Source organism: Sus scrofa, chromosome 1, assembly GCF_000003025.6.
Source record: "Sus scrofa isolate TJ Tabasco breed Duroc chromosome 1, Sscrofa11.1, whole genome shotgun sequence".
In the NCBI taxonomy this organism is placed as follows: Eukaryota; Metazoa; Chordata; class Mammalia; order Artiodactyla; family Suidae; genus Sus; species Sus scrofa.
The window spans coordinates 183595608-183613106 of record NC_010443.5 but is presented as its reverse complement, the minus strand read 5'-3'; the positions used below and the strand labels follow the sequence as shown (position 1 = coordinate 183613106).

Here is a 17499-nt window from a genome sequence, read left to right as displayed (position 1 = left end):
TGCCTCATTAACTGCTGATTGAAGCTCTGCTTGGCCCTCTGGGATACCTTACACCCCAGGCCTATCACCAGATGAACAGGGTTAGGCGCTTTTGCCTTTCGCTGTGTTGCTTTGCATAGCAACTTGACCTCAACCTTCTTACAAATGTTTATCCTTCCTACCAGGCAAGGGGAGTGAAGGTTTGTCCTTGAGAATCTTGCTGGGAATGTCACTTCTAGCCAATGAGGACTTGCCAGAAAAGAAAAGTAGAAGACAGAATTGTGGTATCTCTGCAGATCTGTGTACTGAAAGGTAGACTTGCAGTTCTGATGTTTTAAAAGAGCCTCTGCCAAGAATATGTAGGGGAAAGAGTCCACAGTTTGTTTTTCCTTTGGGTGTTGGCCTCATTTCCATATGTGAATGGTGAAAGGTGACGATTAGGCCATATGCTTTAAGATAGAGATATGTCTTGGCTCCCATGGTCCCAGCCCTTCAGCAGCCCATTCAGCTGGGACAGGGAGCTGAAACTGAGAGGGTTGTCTAGGGAGGAAGAGAGAATGGGGGGGGCGGGGAGCAAGGCCCTTTGACTAGGACCAGATAGGTCTCTGTGTAGAGTAATATTACAGCTCTTTCGCTCATAAACAAGCTGCATGCCTGCTTCTAAAGACCCATCTGGCATAGCTTTGAGAATGGCAATAATTACAAGCTGATGATGGACATGGAAAAAAAGCCCTGCTGAGCTAACTCGTAAGGAAGTACAGGCCAGGACTGCAGGGAAATTACAGGCTGAAAACCTTTCTAGTTTAGGCCTTTTGGTGTTCTTAATCACAGACTTTAAATGTTGTAATAAACACTGTTGCATTTTATTGACCAACTCCCATGACAGGCAAATCTTTTTCATTTTATTTTATTTTTACCATTTGCTCTTTAGAAAGCTGCTTAGCAGTGTCTGTCTAGGCTGTGACAATAGGTCTTTGGTTTTTCTGCTTATAGGAAAATTAGGAAAATGGGGTGACATTTACTTGATAGAAATTTATGATTTTTTTTTTTCCTTAAATTGCTCTCCGCATTCTATGGTTCACACAGACCCTCAGGCTCAATGATTGGACTGTAGCTATGTAAGATACGGTCTGGCTGTTTCAATTACAAAATTGAAGAGGTTAAAAGAACAAACTTGGGAAGAAAAATCTGTGATTCCATACTATCGAATAATGCTTATTGTATAGAAACAATTAAAAATCCAAGTTAAATACTATACTGTTAGATTAATGGAATGTTATGTTCTGGCCTTGTTTGTAGAGATGATTCTTATTTCAAGGATGAATTTGATATTGAAAGGATAATCCTCAAAGTTATGAAGCCTAATATTTAACAAGTGAATCTAAGACATTTTGTCCTCTCAAACATTTTAGATCATTTAATGGAGCAAATTCTTTCAGGCAATCTTCCTATGAAGAACAAAAATAGAAACACTGGAAATGTCCTTTCCTCTGGAACATTATTAGCCTCAAAATTTACAGCTTAAATTTCTTGGCAGAATTAGTCTTGAATATAACATATTGCCAATTACTTTTAAGAGATTTTTGACACCTCCTGTGGAGTTTATTCTACTTCGACACATTACCAGTTTCCATGAAAATCATTTGATCATTTCATACATTTTAAAAAGTCTGAGAAATGGTGAACAGTGATATGAATTGGGATTTTTTGGTGGTCTAACCAATTGATACAAATAAATCTTTGTTTAAAAGATACCCTTATGGGAGTTCCTGTCGTGGCGCAGCAGAAACAAACCCGACTAGGATCCATGAGGATGCGAGTTCATCCCTGGCCTTGCTCAGTGGGTTAAGGATCTGGTGTTACCGTGAGCTGTGGTTTAGTTTGCAGATTCGGTTCAGATCCTGCGTTGCTGTGGAGGTAATGTAGGCCGGTAGCTACAGCTCCAATTCGACCCCTAGCTTAGGAACCTCCATGTGCCTTATAAAGCAAAAAAAAAAAAAAAAAAAAAAAAGATACCCTTATGGATTTTATAGCAGAGCACGTTAAAGTTCGTTATTCTTGAAGCACTAGATACTGCTTTTGTAACTATTTTCAAGTCCTTCTCTTTGCCGCAATTTCTCATTCATATCCCTTAAAGACTCATATTTTATTCTTTGTGTTTTGCATATAGACCTGGCTATCGGGAGGGGTTATTTAGTTCTGTCTTTTTGCATTTGATTGCTTGTTCAAGGGCATAAAGTTTTGGAGTCTGTGAAGTTAAAGCAATGAAATGGTTGTGCAATGGCAATTTACCAGTATAAACTCAATCTCTTGTCCTTTCATAAGCATTGCTTTACCTGAAGCTCCCTTGTCAATGAGAAATTACTTCTTTATATCTAACTGTCTCTTTTCCTATACAGGCTTGAATTGTTCCTAACAAAAGAAGCATGAATTGGTGGAAACTATATATTAAATGCAAGACTATTTGTCTAGTTTTCATTAGGTTGCTGAGTGAAAAGCCTTAATTCGACTCTTTTCCCAAGGTACTCAGATATCCATGAAGGCCCCCTGATCTCACACTATCATTTCTCTCACCGGGCACAATCCAGCTTTAAAGAATTCAACACTTACTGGTCTTTAGAGAACTGTCAACAATGACAGCAACCAGGGATGCTGACATGTCTTATTGTTTACAAAGGATGAGCACAGCAAGCCTTCTCGGATGACTTGATAAGCCTTGAAACTTCTCTCTCCCTGATTTTGGCCTCTCTGGGCCAGCTGCCTTTTCTTGGCCTGCTAAAGATACAAGTATCAAAACCTGATCTAAACTCTGACAAGTCAGCAAACACAGAGGCAAAGATAAAGTAGGGCTGCTCATGGTTGCTTTGTAAACAGTGAAAACAGAGAAACAAGAATATCTCAGTCCCTTAGCCCTTATATGTACACAGTTTTCTTATGTGCTTAAAAGTTTGATGAAAAAAATCCTGAAATAGCAGTAAAGTAAGTTCATGGATTATTATCATGGTTTGAATATTTAATCTTTTTTTCTCACTTTAGCATCCTTCCATTCTTTGAGAAATACCAGCCAGTGTGGTAGTTAAATTAAGTTCAACTTTTTTTGATTGTTGTTTTAAAGTATTTTGAACATACTCTGTTCCTTTTAGGGATTCCTGAAATGTTTTGGAAATTGTACAAATGCTTTTCTTCATTTCTACTTGGTGAAGAAGAACTTTCCTTTCAGGAGGGGGATGACCCTGGGAAACTCCTTTTTTCCTTTCCTTTTGCTGCCTTTCAGCATGGAACAAACGGAAGAAGAAAGGAAAGTTTCCGTGTTTCTGTTGCCCTTGCGTCAATGCTTTTGTTAAATGGTATTTATCCTGGCTCCACCAACTGCATGGGATTTAGGAGTATTGTCTTCCTTAACTTCTTTGTAACTGATTGAGACAATGCTGTTATCTTCTAAAGGTGCTGGGCTGTTCCCAGAAATGACTCTTCCAAGGTGCCTGGGCAAAAGCTTTTTACAATAGGCTTTCTTTTCCCCTTTGTTCCTCCTTTCTTGCAGAAATATCATTGTGGAAAATAATGTATGCCACAGTCAACAGAGCAAAGTACCTTTCTTAATTTTAGTAATTTAAAGGCCACATCAATCACTGTAGTTTGCTGTTGAGTCACCGAAAGGGATTTAATCTTGATTATGGGGCAGAATCTTCCTGGTCTCTGCTAACAATCTGCTCAATTCTTTCTGAACAGTTATCATAGGATATATGCCTAATTTTTAACCAAAGCATCTGTCTGTAGTATTGGCTGCATGTATTAGAAATCACTGCTTCATACCTATCAAGTCTCAGAATGCAAGTAAAACTGGCCCTTTTTATGGATGGTGAAACTACATTTCTTGAAACAGTCTTGCTCTATGGGGTACAGTATGAGTGATTTAGCGAATCCAGGACTATGTGCTTTCAGATGTTTTAATCTTTGCTCTCTTCTCCTCCAGGTCTGATTTGAAGATAGGGGCACAATTCTAACTGGGACACTCGGGACAGAAGGCCATGACAGTGATAAGCAGTGGAATGCAAAACTGCAAGCTTACAGCTATTTGCAATCAATAGCGCCTTCTGAAAACACTTGAAACAGTAGAGCCATGTGGCTAGAAAGTGATACAGAGGAAGACTATTCACTCCAGGTCAGTGTTTGAGCCTATGGAATTTTGAATACTGTTGATTCTGCTGTGGCTGCACCTTTCTGTACCACCTTGATGTGCCGGGGCAGTTTCCATCCTAAATAAGTTAAATGCATGTTTGCAGTTCATTGGGCTAAAATGTTAATTCTTGTTGAAATAGCTATATTTGGAGTTACTTGTAAGTATGGTACAAAATGCCGTCTTCTCCATTCACAAAGATTAACTTTATTGAAAAATTATACAAATAATTTTCTCATTCAGACCATCCTTTTAGATATAGTTTTTTGTTGGTACCAGGTACAGAGTAAAAAGACATTTGTGTTTATGTGGGATGCACTCTGCAGAGGTCTCGCTGTATAGATGGGACCTACTGATGCTACTTCTAGCAAAATAATAATGCTACTAGTAATCAACAGAAAAAGGACTTCATCAAGGCTCAGAAAGTGATATGTCACCCAAGGGATGTAGTATTATATTTTTAGCATTTCTTCTCAAACTCAACTGTACCAGCTTCCTGTTGCTTCTTCACCAGTCTGACTTCGGCATTCAGATATTTGTTCAGTTCCAGGTTTTTTGTATGTTTGTGTTTTAGGCTTGAGCTTTGGGAATAATTATGTAGTTTGAGGTCCTTCTCCTAGCTCATCTTAAGTTCATGTGTCATTTTCAAGTCTGAGTTTCTTTCCTTCTCAAGTAAATTCATTAGTCTGACTGCTTGACTTTAGCACAGTTCAGGTTGCTTATCTGCAGAGATATGAGACCAAGCAGATCTGCTAACATGCAAAACTAAGATAAAAGCATTAAAAAAAAAAAAAGTCTTCCTGCAAACGGGCCTGCTTTATAATAAACCAGAACAGTGCATGAATTAAGATGTTGTTGAAATGCTTGAGTGTCTCTGCCCTTTTATTACATCCAGGGTGATGAGGTCATGGCTTACTGTTTAGCTTATATGGTGCAATTAAGAGATTCATTTCTTAATGTGATTCATCTCAGGAAGAGTTGACTCAAAAGTTTTAGGGGAGAGGCAAGATGTTGGAAAATTATGGTTTTCTTTTGGAAGTTTGAGTTCGTTTTTTCATTCCAGGCGAGAATAAGAACTGCAATAAGCAAGTATCAGATTACTTAGTAGCAGGGAATTTGATTACTTAATGCCAGTAAAGCTAAGGAGATAGTTTTGGTTCTTGGCTCTTTTTCCCTCTTTGGAATGGTGGCAAAAATTTCAACTAAATATTTGTTTTATTAAGAGATCCTTAGATCTCTGTGTGTAGAGGTGTTTAAATGAAACACTATCTCAAATGTGTGTGTGTGTATATATATACACACAAGTATGCATTATATTTATATTATATATTTATTTGTATTATGTGTTTGTATCATTTTTATGTCTGTATCATTTTTATTGTGTTGTTTATCTATTGAGCCTTGGCTGAATCCTTTTAAATGTAGCTCTTAAGACCCTACTGCTAGAAAAGAGCTCATCTCTCCATTTGGTCAGGGTAACAGTTCTCAATCAAGAGTCAAACACTTCACAAGTATGTGTGAATATAGAAATACTGAGAAGCAACAGATTAGGCCATTTCTATTCTTTTATGAAAGATGTATTCAGGGCCTCAGTTTGGGTGACATTTACTGAGGTTCCTTCCTTCCCTCCAAGTCTTCCTTGCCTGTGATTCTCAAGTTAGTGTTTCATCCATGGTTTAGCTTTTAGTGAAAATTCATAATTCCTGTGCTGGTCAATTCCATCGTAAGAACTATTTATGAAATACTAGTCTTATCTAAGGCTTTGTGCTAGGCACCCAGGACCATCTTTAGAGGGATTAACTACTATCTCTGTCCTTTAGGAAGAGATGGAAAATTCTACAATAGTGAATACAAGTCAGATTGGGACAAATATAATAGAGAGGTAAACAAAGTGTTATATGTGCTTAAAGGAGGAAGCAATTTATTTTGCCTTGGAATCAGGTAAGGCTTCCTAGAGGTGTGACATTTGGATTATTCTTTAGAGGAGAAGAAAGATTTGAATAGATGGAGCTAGAGGAAAAAATCCAAAACTCTGGAAGTGTGAAAGCCAATGACATGATCCAGGAAAGGAGATGAGTGAGTCTGTTTTGGGTAGAGCATTAGCTGTGTATGAAGAGAAAGTGGCAGTACTTTTTGAAGTTTAGAGCAATTTCAGTTTATTAGTGGCTTTGAATATTGTGCTGGAGAATTTGGACTTTATTCTAAAAATACCCTAGAAAGGGCTAGTAAAAGCTTCTGGACTGACAGGGTGTGCCAAGTGATTATAGCTGTACCTCAGAAAGGTTAGCGATATGAAAGATGACTTGGGGCAGAGAGACAAGCAAGTAGTGACAGGACATCCATTGGGTGCTGTTACAATAATATAACTGTAGATGACATGACATGGGACAGTGACATTAGAAACAGAAGTGAGAGCATAATCTAAGAGACATTCTGAATCTAGAATTAGATGTGGTGGAATACACAAATGACTGAAGTCTCTACTTCAGGTGATTCAAAAATGGAGAAGCCATGAGCTAAGATAAGGAAATTTAGGAGGTTTGAAGGAGAAACCAATGAATACTTCAACTGATATTTTTTAACACACTTTGATTATATACACCATTTCTTTCCCTTTTAAAAAAAAGTAATAGTTATTTCCTCAATACATTTTTTTCTACTGTACAGCATGGTGACCCAGTTACACATACATGTACACATTCTATTTTTGCACATTATCATGCTCCATCATAAGTGACTAGACACAGTTCCCAGTGCTACACAGCAGGATCTCATTGCTAATCCATTCCAAAGGCAATAGTTTGTATCTATTAACCCCAAGCTCCCCAACCACGCCACTCCCTCCCCCTCCCCCTTGGCAACCACAAGTCTATTCTGCAAGTTCATGATGTTCTTTTCTGTGGAAAGGTTCATTTGTGCCATATATGAGATTCCAGATATAAGTGATATCATATGTCTTTGTCTTTCCCTTTTTTGATATCATATGTATTTGTCTTTCCCTTTTTTGAAGACAAGCATTTTACAGCTGTTTGTTCTAGATTCCATTATTAGAATTATACCCTATTTTGTTTCTGACGCAAGACCTTGACACTTCTTCATTCCTCAAAGAAATAGGAAAAAAGGTATGTTTTTCAGTCTGTCACTTCTAAACATATTTCTGTTTTTACCCTAATCTCAGGTATTTCTGAAGAGTATCTTGAGCCATACTCAAGACAGACTCTTTGACCTAATTCCCTTTCCTCTGACCACAGTCTTGAGGATGAGACAACTTTAAATCTTTACTAATGCTTATAGGATTCTCAGAGTTAGACAGAATTGGCCTTTAGAAGGCTAAAATTGGAGCCAAAGTGGATTCTTGGATCATGTATCTCTTGCTGTCTATGAAACTGCCAGATTCCATCCCAGTGGGTGGAAATGGACACCAGCTCCCGAGGAAGTGATGACTGCACACGGGTGTCTGCTACCTCTGCCGGTTTCTTTTCTCAAGGAGGAAGGAAACTGTGGGCTTCCCTAGGCACTCTCTTTTTCTTTTAACACAGGAGAACTGGAGAGACTTGGCCTTTGGAGTTTGGATAGTGAACCTAAGGCTGGAGGGGTTTCCAGAGAGCAGACAGTTGCCATCTCTGAACGTTGTTGCTTTCTTTTTCCACCCGCTTTCCTGTGCTGTACAGTTCATTTCATCTCCAGAATTTTAGTGCACAGTGTTAGGACATCTTAGTGGAGAGCTGGGAGTTCAAAGGCAATGCAAGGGTTCATGGTAGAGACGCCAAAATGGAAGGAAGGGACTGTGCCATTGTGCTGTTTTCTTGCAGATGAAGTGTAATTTATATAAATATTCAGACTCTTTCCTAACTCGTTTCTTTATTAGATTTGCATATCCAATGACTGGTCCTCCTTAAAGAGGTGAAAAGTGGAGTTCCCGTCATGGTGCAGTGGGTAATGAATCCTACGAGGAACCATGAGGTTGCGGGTTCGATCCCTGGCCTTGCTCAGTGGGTTAAGGATCCAGTGTTGCCATGAGCTGTGGTGTAGGTCACAGACGAAGCTTGGATCTCACATTGCTATGGCTCTGGCGAAGGCCAGTGGCTACAGCTCTGATTAGACCCCTAGCCTGGGAACCTCCGTATGCCTCATGGGTGCAGTCCTAGAAAAGACAAAAAGACAAAAAAAAAAAAAAAAGAGGTGAAGAGTGTTAGCAGTATTCCAAATATCTACTTTTAATCTGATAAAGGCATTTTGAAGTTTGCAGTATGAATTTAGTTTGCAATTAGAATTCCCCAAATCACATATTTTAAAATCCAGGCATGAAAGCTTTGAGGAGTGTTGCACCCACAGGTTGTGTGGTCAGGAGGTAAGACATGGGGAGTCGGACAAGAGAAAGGCTGCCCTGGCCCAACCATGTTGTCTGCCTGCTCCCTCCACGCAAGCCCTCATCTGGCCAGCTGCCCTGTGGTGATCAGCGGGCATTGAGATGAAAACCTGCCCGTCATTCCACTACTCCAGGCCTCCAGTGTCTCCATACCACCTGGAATGCAACCCACCCTAACCTTGGCCTTGAGCATCTGCAGCTCCCCAAAGGCCCCTGGCTCTTTTTAGTCCAGAGCTGCCTGCAGACCTGCACCTGGCCTTCTCCTCTCCTCCTGGGCATCTTGCTTCCTCTTATCCCAGCTGCCCCCTGGCCTGGCCAGCACTCCCCCTTTCCCTCACTGTCTGGCTCTTGCTGAGCATTACAGGCCCCCTCATCTTTGTCCCTTTGCTGGAAGCTTGTTTGTTGCCCACGTCTTCTAGAGCACCAGGGGTGATGGCCAGAGCCACCTTGTGGACTGTTATATTCTTCAGCTTCTCTCTCCACGCATGGCACGCAGTAGATGCCCAATAAATTTGTGTAGAACAAAAAAAGTAAAAATAAAAGTAAAAATTGAGGGAGCAAATTCAGCTCTGAATCTGTGAAAAACAGTGTATAATGGGTGGGTCTGTCTTAACTAGATTGTGGGCTTGAGGTACTGTGTGCTTTATATAAGCATTAGCAATTTATTCAGGCTATTTAGGTCCCATTTCTGACCCAAGAAAATGGAGAATATTATGCTTTCTTTTTTCCCCCAAGTTGTAACACAAAATTGCTTTTCTAGTTTTGATTTCTTTGATTATTTCAGCAAGAATGGATAAGATAAAATAACTTTTCAAAGAGGACATAAATATGAACCTTTTCTGCTAATTGCACCCAAAAGGATGTATTAAAAACCTCCTTTGGGGTTCCCGTTGTGGCTCATTGGGTTAGGAACCCTACTAGTATTCATGAGGATGCAGGTTCAATTCCTGGCCTCACTCAGTGGGCTAAGGATCCGCCATTGCCGGGAGCTGTGGTATAGGTCACAGATGTGACTTGGATCCCATGTTGCTGTGGCTGTGGCATAGGCCAGCAACTGTAGCTCCTAGCCTCGGAACCTCCATATGCCACAGGTGCTGCCCTAAAAGCAAAAAAAAAAGAAAGAGGAACAAACCCCAAACAAAAACGCCTGTCTTATACCCAGTATATTGATGGGTGCTATGTGGAACCAAAAGAAGAAACAGGGCCCATAGGAGATGGCTGCAACCATTTCTGGATAAGGGAGGAGAGGGCTGGAGCTGAGGAAGGGAGAGAACTGCTCACCATAGTCTCTTTGCTGGGCTCAGATCCCTTGGAGCCCAAGCCAAGTGGACGTGCTCAGAAGAAAAGCACACTGTAAGCCTCCCTCCCATTTTGGAGATGGGGATAGCAGAAATGCGATGGCAGACTAGTTTATTTGCAATAGACTGGCTTTAATTTTCCATAGTAGTGAGCTTGAGGGCAGCAATGCAAAGGGTGGCTTATCATTATCATTATTATTATTATTATTATTATTATTATTGTCTTTTTGCCATTTTCTTGGGCCACTCTCACGGCATATGGAGGTTCTCAGGCTAGGGGTCCAATCGGAGCTGTAGCCACCGGCCTACACCAGAGCCACAGCAACGCGGGACCTACACCACAGCTCACGGCAACGCCGGATGTCAACCCACTGAGCAAGGGCAGGGACCTAACCCGCAACCTCATGGTTCCTAGTTGGATTCGTTAACCACTGCGCCACGACGGGAACTCCTATTATTATTATTTTTGATGTTGGCTTATAAGCAACTTTGACAGCAAAATCCTCCTCTTTTATAACTCTCCATGGTATCCCCTCTAAAGGCAGTAGGTAAGTGCTGGGGTCCAGCCCTCAAAGAGGCTGATATTCTCCAGACATGACCATAGACACTTGTAAGTTGAGAGGCGAATCCTCTGTCAGACACATTTTCCTCATCAAATCATGCCTGCCCCACCTCACTGACACTGATAGTCCTGGGAGCTGGTTCTGATGCCTTCTTGTTGTGAGCACACTTTCTTAAAGGGCAGTTTGGGCTAAAACCTGACCTTTTGGAGCTTTGGAAGGTGGGCAGGGGAGCAGAAGGTTGCTGGGGAGAGAGATTTCCTGGTTATTGCTACAGGGAGTCTGTTTACTCGCCTTCAAGGGTCACAGCCAGCTGAATGGGCTTCTCTGGCTCTGCTTTTGGGTTTGGTTTCAGAGGGCCCAGTCTTGTGGAATTCCGCTCCTGGCTGGCCCTCTTCTTACTCTGTTAGGCATGGGTTTTTTATCCCCAGTATGGTTCAAGCCTTCCCCAGTAATCCTGCAGCTTTCTTGCAAGAACAGCAATTGGAAAGGCTGTTTTAAGTGGAGTTTACTGTTGTTATATAAACCTTCATTTAAAATTGACTATAAAATGTTTCTGAACCTGCCAAACACACATTAAAATATTTTGCTCCATTTATGCCTATGTGTAACATTTGGTTTCTAAAGAGCTTTAATCAAGTAATCTTCAAGTAGGAAGTTATTCATCTTTATTGCCACTCGGTTCTCAGTGGTGGTCGTGGCAACAATCTTTTTATTGCTTCTGTGTTTAGTTGTTCTTTGACATGATAGAAGTCAGCTGCAGTTCAATGAGCTCACTATTTGTGCAACTTAATTGCTTGCTTCCTTCAATACATACTCAATTTTTCCTTTTATGAGCAGGGCTGTTGGAAAAATTAAGCTTAAGGATATAGCCATCCACTGTTAATTAACCTCCTTCCCAAACACATTAGTAAAATAGGTCAAATAACTGCTGAGCGCTGAGTGTGCTGTTCCCAAAGTCCTCCTCGGCTGAGAAGTGAATCCTGTATGAAGTGAACAAATGTTGGAGCTTTGAGCATTTTCTGGAAATAGTGATGACATAAGAACAATGCGTTGTAACACAGCATTTCCTGCTGTACCATCTCCTCAAAGCTGAATATATTGTTTGACTGTCTGGCTTTATCTTGGGGTTAGCTTGTTTCTTGTTATAACAGCATTAAGAGAAATAAAAGGCAGTAGCGACTGCTGCTGTTACACCTCCTCCGTTTTTGCTTTCTAGGTTATTGCTTGTTTTTAAAGGGGCATCCCAAGTTCAGCTTTCCCTTTAGATAGTGGCCACTGATGTTATTTTGACTCATAATTCCTAGAATAGTCTGAATATTGTGAGTATGTATACATGTTTGTGATAAGCTCATTGAGGTAACTAATTTATCAAAGTGGATTTATATAGCGCTCTTATAATTTCTCTCCATGTTGGGTTATGTTGAGATGGAAAAAACACTTTAATTGCAGTGGTGAAGAGCTGATTGGAGCTTTGCCAACTTGACAGAAAATATCTTGAAGTTTATAGACTTAAAAAGAAAAAATGTGACAGTTCTGGAATTTGGTAGAAAGCAGAAAAATGTCAGGGTCCAGTTCATACTTTTAGAAAGAGGAAAGCAAATAAAAACAAAATTAAAATGGGAGAACATGCCAAATAGAGCTCAAGGCTGAAGATCACATTTTGTGATCATTAGCTTCTTCCTTGCTTAGCCTTTCATTGGGAAGGAATGAGGAAAAAGAAAGACTCTAACCAACTCCCTAAATAAATCCTAAACTGATAAAGACTGAAATTTGTTTTCTCTAAAATTATTACTGAGTTGCCATCTAAATCTTGCAGATATTTTTTTTATTTAGGTGGAGACTATATTTCTAAAATCATATGTTCTGATAACATCATTTCCAAATGACGGTTGGTTCCGTTCTCATCCAATGTTTGTGTCTCTCGACTTGGGCATTTTTCTGCTTTGCACTCATAGTTAATGAGAAGCTTCTTGCAGCATCTTTTTTTTCCAGTGTCCCTTCAAAATACCAATGACATGGAATTTATATTGAAATGGTAACCTTTGGGTGTCTTAGTTTGCCTACCTGCTAGGGGGGTAATGACCTTTTGCCAGTCTAGACTCCAGGGGCTTGTTAGGAAACTTGATTAGGTAATGCTTGTCAGGAGCCTTGAAGCAAAAATGTTCTCCCTGTGTGCTACTTTGTCCTACAATAAAGCTTACAAGAGTGACCTCATTCATATTCATTAGTTGTGGGTTCTGAAGGTTATTCTTTCTTATCTTTGCCTGGCTAAGGTCTGAGATGCAAATGGAAGATTGTTGATACAGGGAAAATAGTTGAACCATCTGAAAAGTTGAGTATGGGAGGAGGGGCATTGCATTCACACATGCCCGTAGATGCTTTTGTGACTGTCTTTTGAGTGCTGGCTCACAGATTCCATGTTGAGGGGGGTGGGGCTGTAACTTTTGGTGGAGAAGGAACTGCTATGAATCAAAGTCAAGGGTTTGAGTTAAAGCTTTATTCTTATCTAACAATTATTATGGTAGATTTATCTTTTAAAAGTAGAGGACAATTGTTTAAGGCAAGAAAAAATTAGAAGTTTAAGGTTGATGTGTTCAAAAAAAAATAATTTGGGAAAAATTTTAACCATGTATCCTTGCTAATTTTTTTCTTCCTTTCCTTTCCATTCCCTTCTCTCTCTCCCATACTTCCTTCCTTCTTTCCTTTTTAAAAAAGTGTTCTCACACAGAGCCCTATTGCCAATCTGCATAAAACAAATTGCAAATATTAGGTTTAACTTATAAAATATTGCTTTTAAAATAGCTAGACCTTTGCCTCAGGTGAATATGTTGGGTCATATTAAGCCTCCATGAATTGGTTATCTTGCTCAGCTCATGGCTTCTTTTATTATTTCTTAAGGGTATATTCCTGTGGCTTTTCTGGCAGTTATTGATTGACTTTAATTAAGCATATCCCAGAAAGGAGAGCTGGGAGCCATGGAGGATACATCCTATAACCAGAAGGTGGCACTGTGGATACTACAGTGGTGAAGAAATGGGATTTAGGAGGCAAAGATGAAAGGGGGAAAACTGGGATAATGAGATGACTTAAACTCCTCTAAAGATCTTTGGGAGGTTAACAGGGCATCTCAGAAAGCTATAAACCAGTTCCTTAATGTGGAAGATTGCCATAGCTTGGCCTTATAAGAATATTTTCTTTCATTTTTAAAGTCTTCTTACCAGCTGTATCAGTTGATAGCCTTTTTAATTCTGCATATATGCTATTGCCTAGAGTTAAAATGCAAACTTGAAGATTTTTAGGGAATCTTAGAAATGAACATTTACTCATATTCTAAAACTACAGAATGTAAAATGGAAACACAAACCTGGTGTGTTTATAATATAAAGCTGCATTTCATGCTCGTAGAATATTGTCCACTAGAGAAACGGGTTAATTTGATTTACTTAGATATATTAACGAGGCATTGAGGAAGATAATTTTCTGACCTTCATTAGCGTCTGCATCCTCAGTCGTCTATGACTTGCTTTTCTTTAAAAATTTATTTGAAAAAGACTTGTGTAAATCAGTTTTTAGAAGACGCTTGTGGTGTATGGGTGTAATTTTGCTTCTCTAGAAGTTTATTTAGGCCTGCATTTAGGTAATCAAGTTGAATAAAGAGATAGCAGCAATTACTTACTTCCAAGTGAGGCCTTTCTGGGGTAGCAGGGATTCTCCAAACTTCTAGGACTCTCTTGTGAGCATGGATGCTTATCTCTTTTTCCCTGAATCAGAAAGGAACTTCATTTGTATCTCAGATCAGAGACAGATGGAGATCCTGCAAGGAAATCTAATTTCTCTCAATGAACATTTCCTAAGCTGAGGCCTCTTGAGAACACTGGCTTTTCTGCCAGAAAGGTGGACATCTCTCCCTGATAAGTTTCTGCTCTCTGGCGCAGGTGTCTGGAATACTTTTCTCTCCAACCCTAGGGCTAGAGGGCATGGATGCCCAAGTGGTGGTAGAGTCCATCTTCTAAGGGGGGAGCTGAGAGCGCTGTGAATGTGTGGGTGCCGGTCCAGAAATCAGTATTGGGTGGATCATCACACCCTATCTGAGGACAAGTAACCCGGGGTAGAGGTGGGAAGAGGAATAGTGAGGCTGGATTTAGGACAGGATGACAGAAATCAATATCTAAGAGTGGCAGGACAGGTTCTCAGAGGCCAGCTTTCATGGTTTCGAACTCTTGTCCAGGTCCCGGACCTCACATGTCTGGGTCTCCCCAGTCCAGTGGGAGCTGAGGCGGGCAGCTGGCTGAGCTGCTGAGGGAGGATGCTGTGAGTGGTCTCTCCACGTGACTGGAAAGTCTGACCAAGTGAGGGGACCTGGGAATGGAAACCAGTTTACTGTATATTCAGAAACAGGGATATTTCTGATTCACCAGGGCAGGCTCCTCTCTTATTTCTTGGAACAGATTGCTCTCTTCTGAGCCTGGAGCCTGGGCAGTGCTTGAGCGGCAATGAGGAGCATGAGTTTCCTGTCACTTCCTCTTTGGCAGGTTGTGTCTGCAGACACTGGCTCCCATACCCCATAATTACTTTTTCACATTTTTTAATATAGTAACACATGGTTGGGCTTGTGGTGGGGGAACCAAGTGATGCCTCCAGGCCATGAACACTATAAATAACTTCAGGGATAGTTTTATATGGTTAGGGAAGGAAGCAGCTTCTTTTTTAAAAAATAGCTCCAAGCAAAGAAGCAGGGTTTAGGAACAAATAACTTTTATTTTGAGGAGCCTCTTTGCCTTTTCCTCTATAGATCAGAGATCTTATTGGTATTAATTTGTTTTCTTTCTGTCATGTCACTTTTTATTTTAGAGTGGTTACTGCAGCCATTTTGACATGGAGAGAAAAGTACACATATTTTATTTATGAATGTGAAACGTAAACCTATTAAGTCCATTCTCCAGGGTTAGCTTCTAACTGTGAACTCCTTAACAGGCAGCCATATGCAGGTGTATGTGTTGTCTGAAGACCTGTATTGTTGGACGGGACTACAGTAAGCAATCTAAAATCATTCCTTGTAACTGGCAAAATTTGAACCATTCAAGACAGCCCAAACTTAGAGTTTCCTGGGAGTAGAAATTTAGGACATTTGTTGTAGAGTTTATTATCTACCATTCTACATTGTCAAGAATTCTTCCTTTCATCTAAACTTCCAATGTATTTTAAATTTTTTGCTTCTTATTTTTATTTACAACTCAACATATCTTTATTTTATTTCTTATTATGTACATTAGTAAACTCAGTTCTCCTGGGTATATGTCTATTCAACAATACAAAGTTAGGGAGGCTGACAACAGCTGATTGAGATTACCTTTTAGTAATTACCTTTTATATGTTTCAATAGCCTGGTCTCTGAAATTGCATGTAATTTAACAATTGACAATTAAGAAAACACTATTTTTCTATTAAGTAGCAATCTAACAAAAAAATTTCTACACATAGCGGAAGTATTCCAAAAACACTTTGTAGGTTTCACTGCAGTCTATATGCTTTTAACTTAACTTGTATTTGCACAAATTTGAATCTCCCATTTCTCTCCTGAAGTAGTTTGACTTATATTTGCATTGTATACAATGTCTTTATGTAATCTGTTTACATTATAGAATGGCAAAGACACTAGTCCAATAAAAGAGATTTAGGAGTTCCTGTCATGGCACAGTGGTTAATGAATCCGACTAGGAACCTTGAGGTTGCGGGTTTGATCCCTGGCCTTGCTCAGTGGGTTAAGGATCTGGCATTGCCATGAGCTGTGGTGAAGGTTGCAGATGCAGCTCAGATCCCGTGTTGCTGTGGCTCTGGCGTAGGCCGGCAGCTACAGCTCCGATTCGACCCCTAGCCTGGGAACCTCCATATGCCGCGGGAGCGGCCCTAGAAAAGGCAAAAAGACAAAAAAAAAAAAAAAAAAGAAAAAAAAAAGTGATATAAAAGTGACCACCACCGCCCTAGGCATCAAAATGCTTTGTTTCATTCTTAGAAAAATTAAGTCACTGAAATAAAACTGTGTCTGTAGGTAAATGGGGCTCATTTTACCTCTCGGAGCCTGTGTAAATACTGCATAGTCAGTCTGGGATCAGGGACACAAATTACAGTGAGAGGCAAGTCTGTGGGATTGGGCTGGGGGGGCAGTGGGACACATTCCCAGACGAAAAGCATGAGGAAAACTAAACTCCATAGTCCTTCATTGTTCTGAACCAGTATTTGCTGAACTCACAGGGCACCTGGCATGGTGCTCCAGGTTTCCAATCGGTCAAGCAAAGTTGGAAATTTCTTTCTGTTACAAAGTAAAACTTCATTTTATTTCTCTCCTGGAGATAATGTCTTGTAAACATCGGAGGAGTTGACCTGTAGGGCCCCTGGCTGATGTGTACACCTGGTGCTGTGGTGTTTGCATGTATGGTGATTCACAAAGTGACTGCAGTTGGATTGTCATCCTCATTAAATGATGCCATATAATAATTTTATTTTAGAGGCTTCTCTATGCTGAGAATCTGATAGAGCAAATGTTTTGATGTGGTGCGCTGACAGCCATAATATCTGTCTAAAGGAACTATGATGGATTAAATAGTAGAGTGCTTTTCTCTGATGATATAGCAGCATATACAAGGGATAAATGCTTGTATTGTTTGCTGGGCCCTGTCCCCTGAATACCTACACAAGACCCTATTGGATTAAGTGGGCTGGCACCTAACTGCAAGTTCTTGTTAACCATACATGCCCGAAAGGCTGTAGTACAAACAATCCCTATTATAAGATTGGCCCTTTGCAAACATATTTCCAGAAAATTCTTGTACCTGTTCTCTGCCATGCTACATTTTTTGAGATGATTACATGCTTATGCTAGGGAATGGCATGTAGCCAAAAGCAGAGTCTGCCTGCTGGAGTTTCAATAGTGCTCATTATGAACGAGAAGAAGTTTCTATTCCTACCCCTGGAAGGAAAAAGCCACTCACAGATAAAGTGTATGATATGATTACCGTTGCTTTAGATAACCACAAGTATTACTTCCGACATGATAAGGGATTGTTTTCTGTCTCGACCATACAGAGCTTGGCTCAGCCTTTTTAAGAAGTGGAG

At 40.2% G+C, this 17499-nt stretch overlaps 1 long non-coding RNA gene across 1 annotated transcript in view; it reads left to right on the top strand.

The window, feature by feature from the left end:
* Positions 1 to 17499, top strand: part of LOC102167290 — a 214079-nt gene that overhangs the window by 179352 nt on the left and 17228 nt on the right. Inside the window, exon 5 of the long non-coding RNA XR_301198.3 lies at positions 3953 to 4141. This is a non-coding gene — a long non-coding RNA (uncharacterized LOC102167290). The remainder of the gene's footprint in view (positions 1 to 3952; positions 4142 to 17499) is intronic.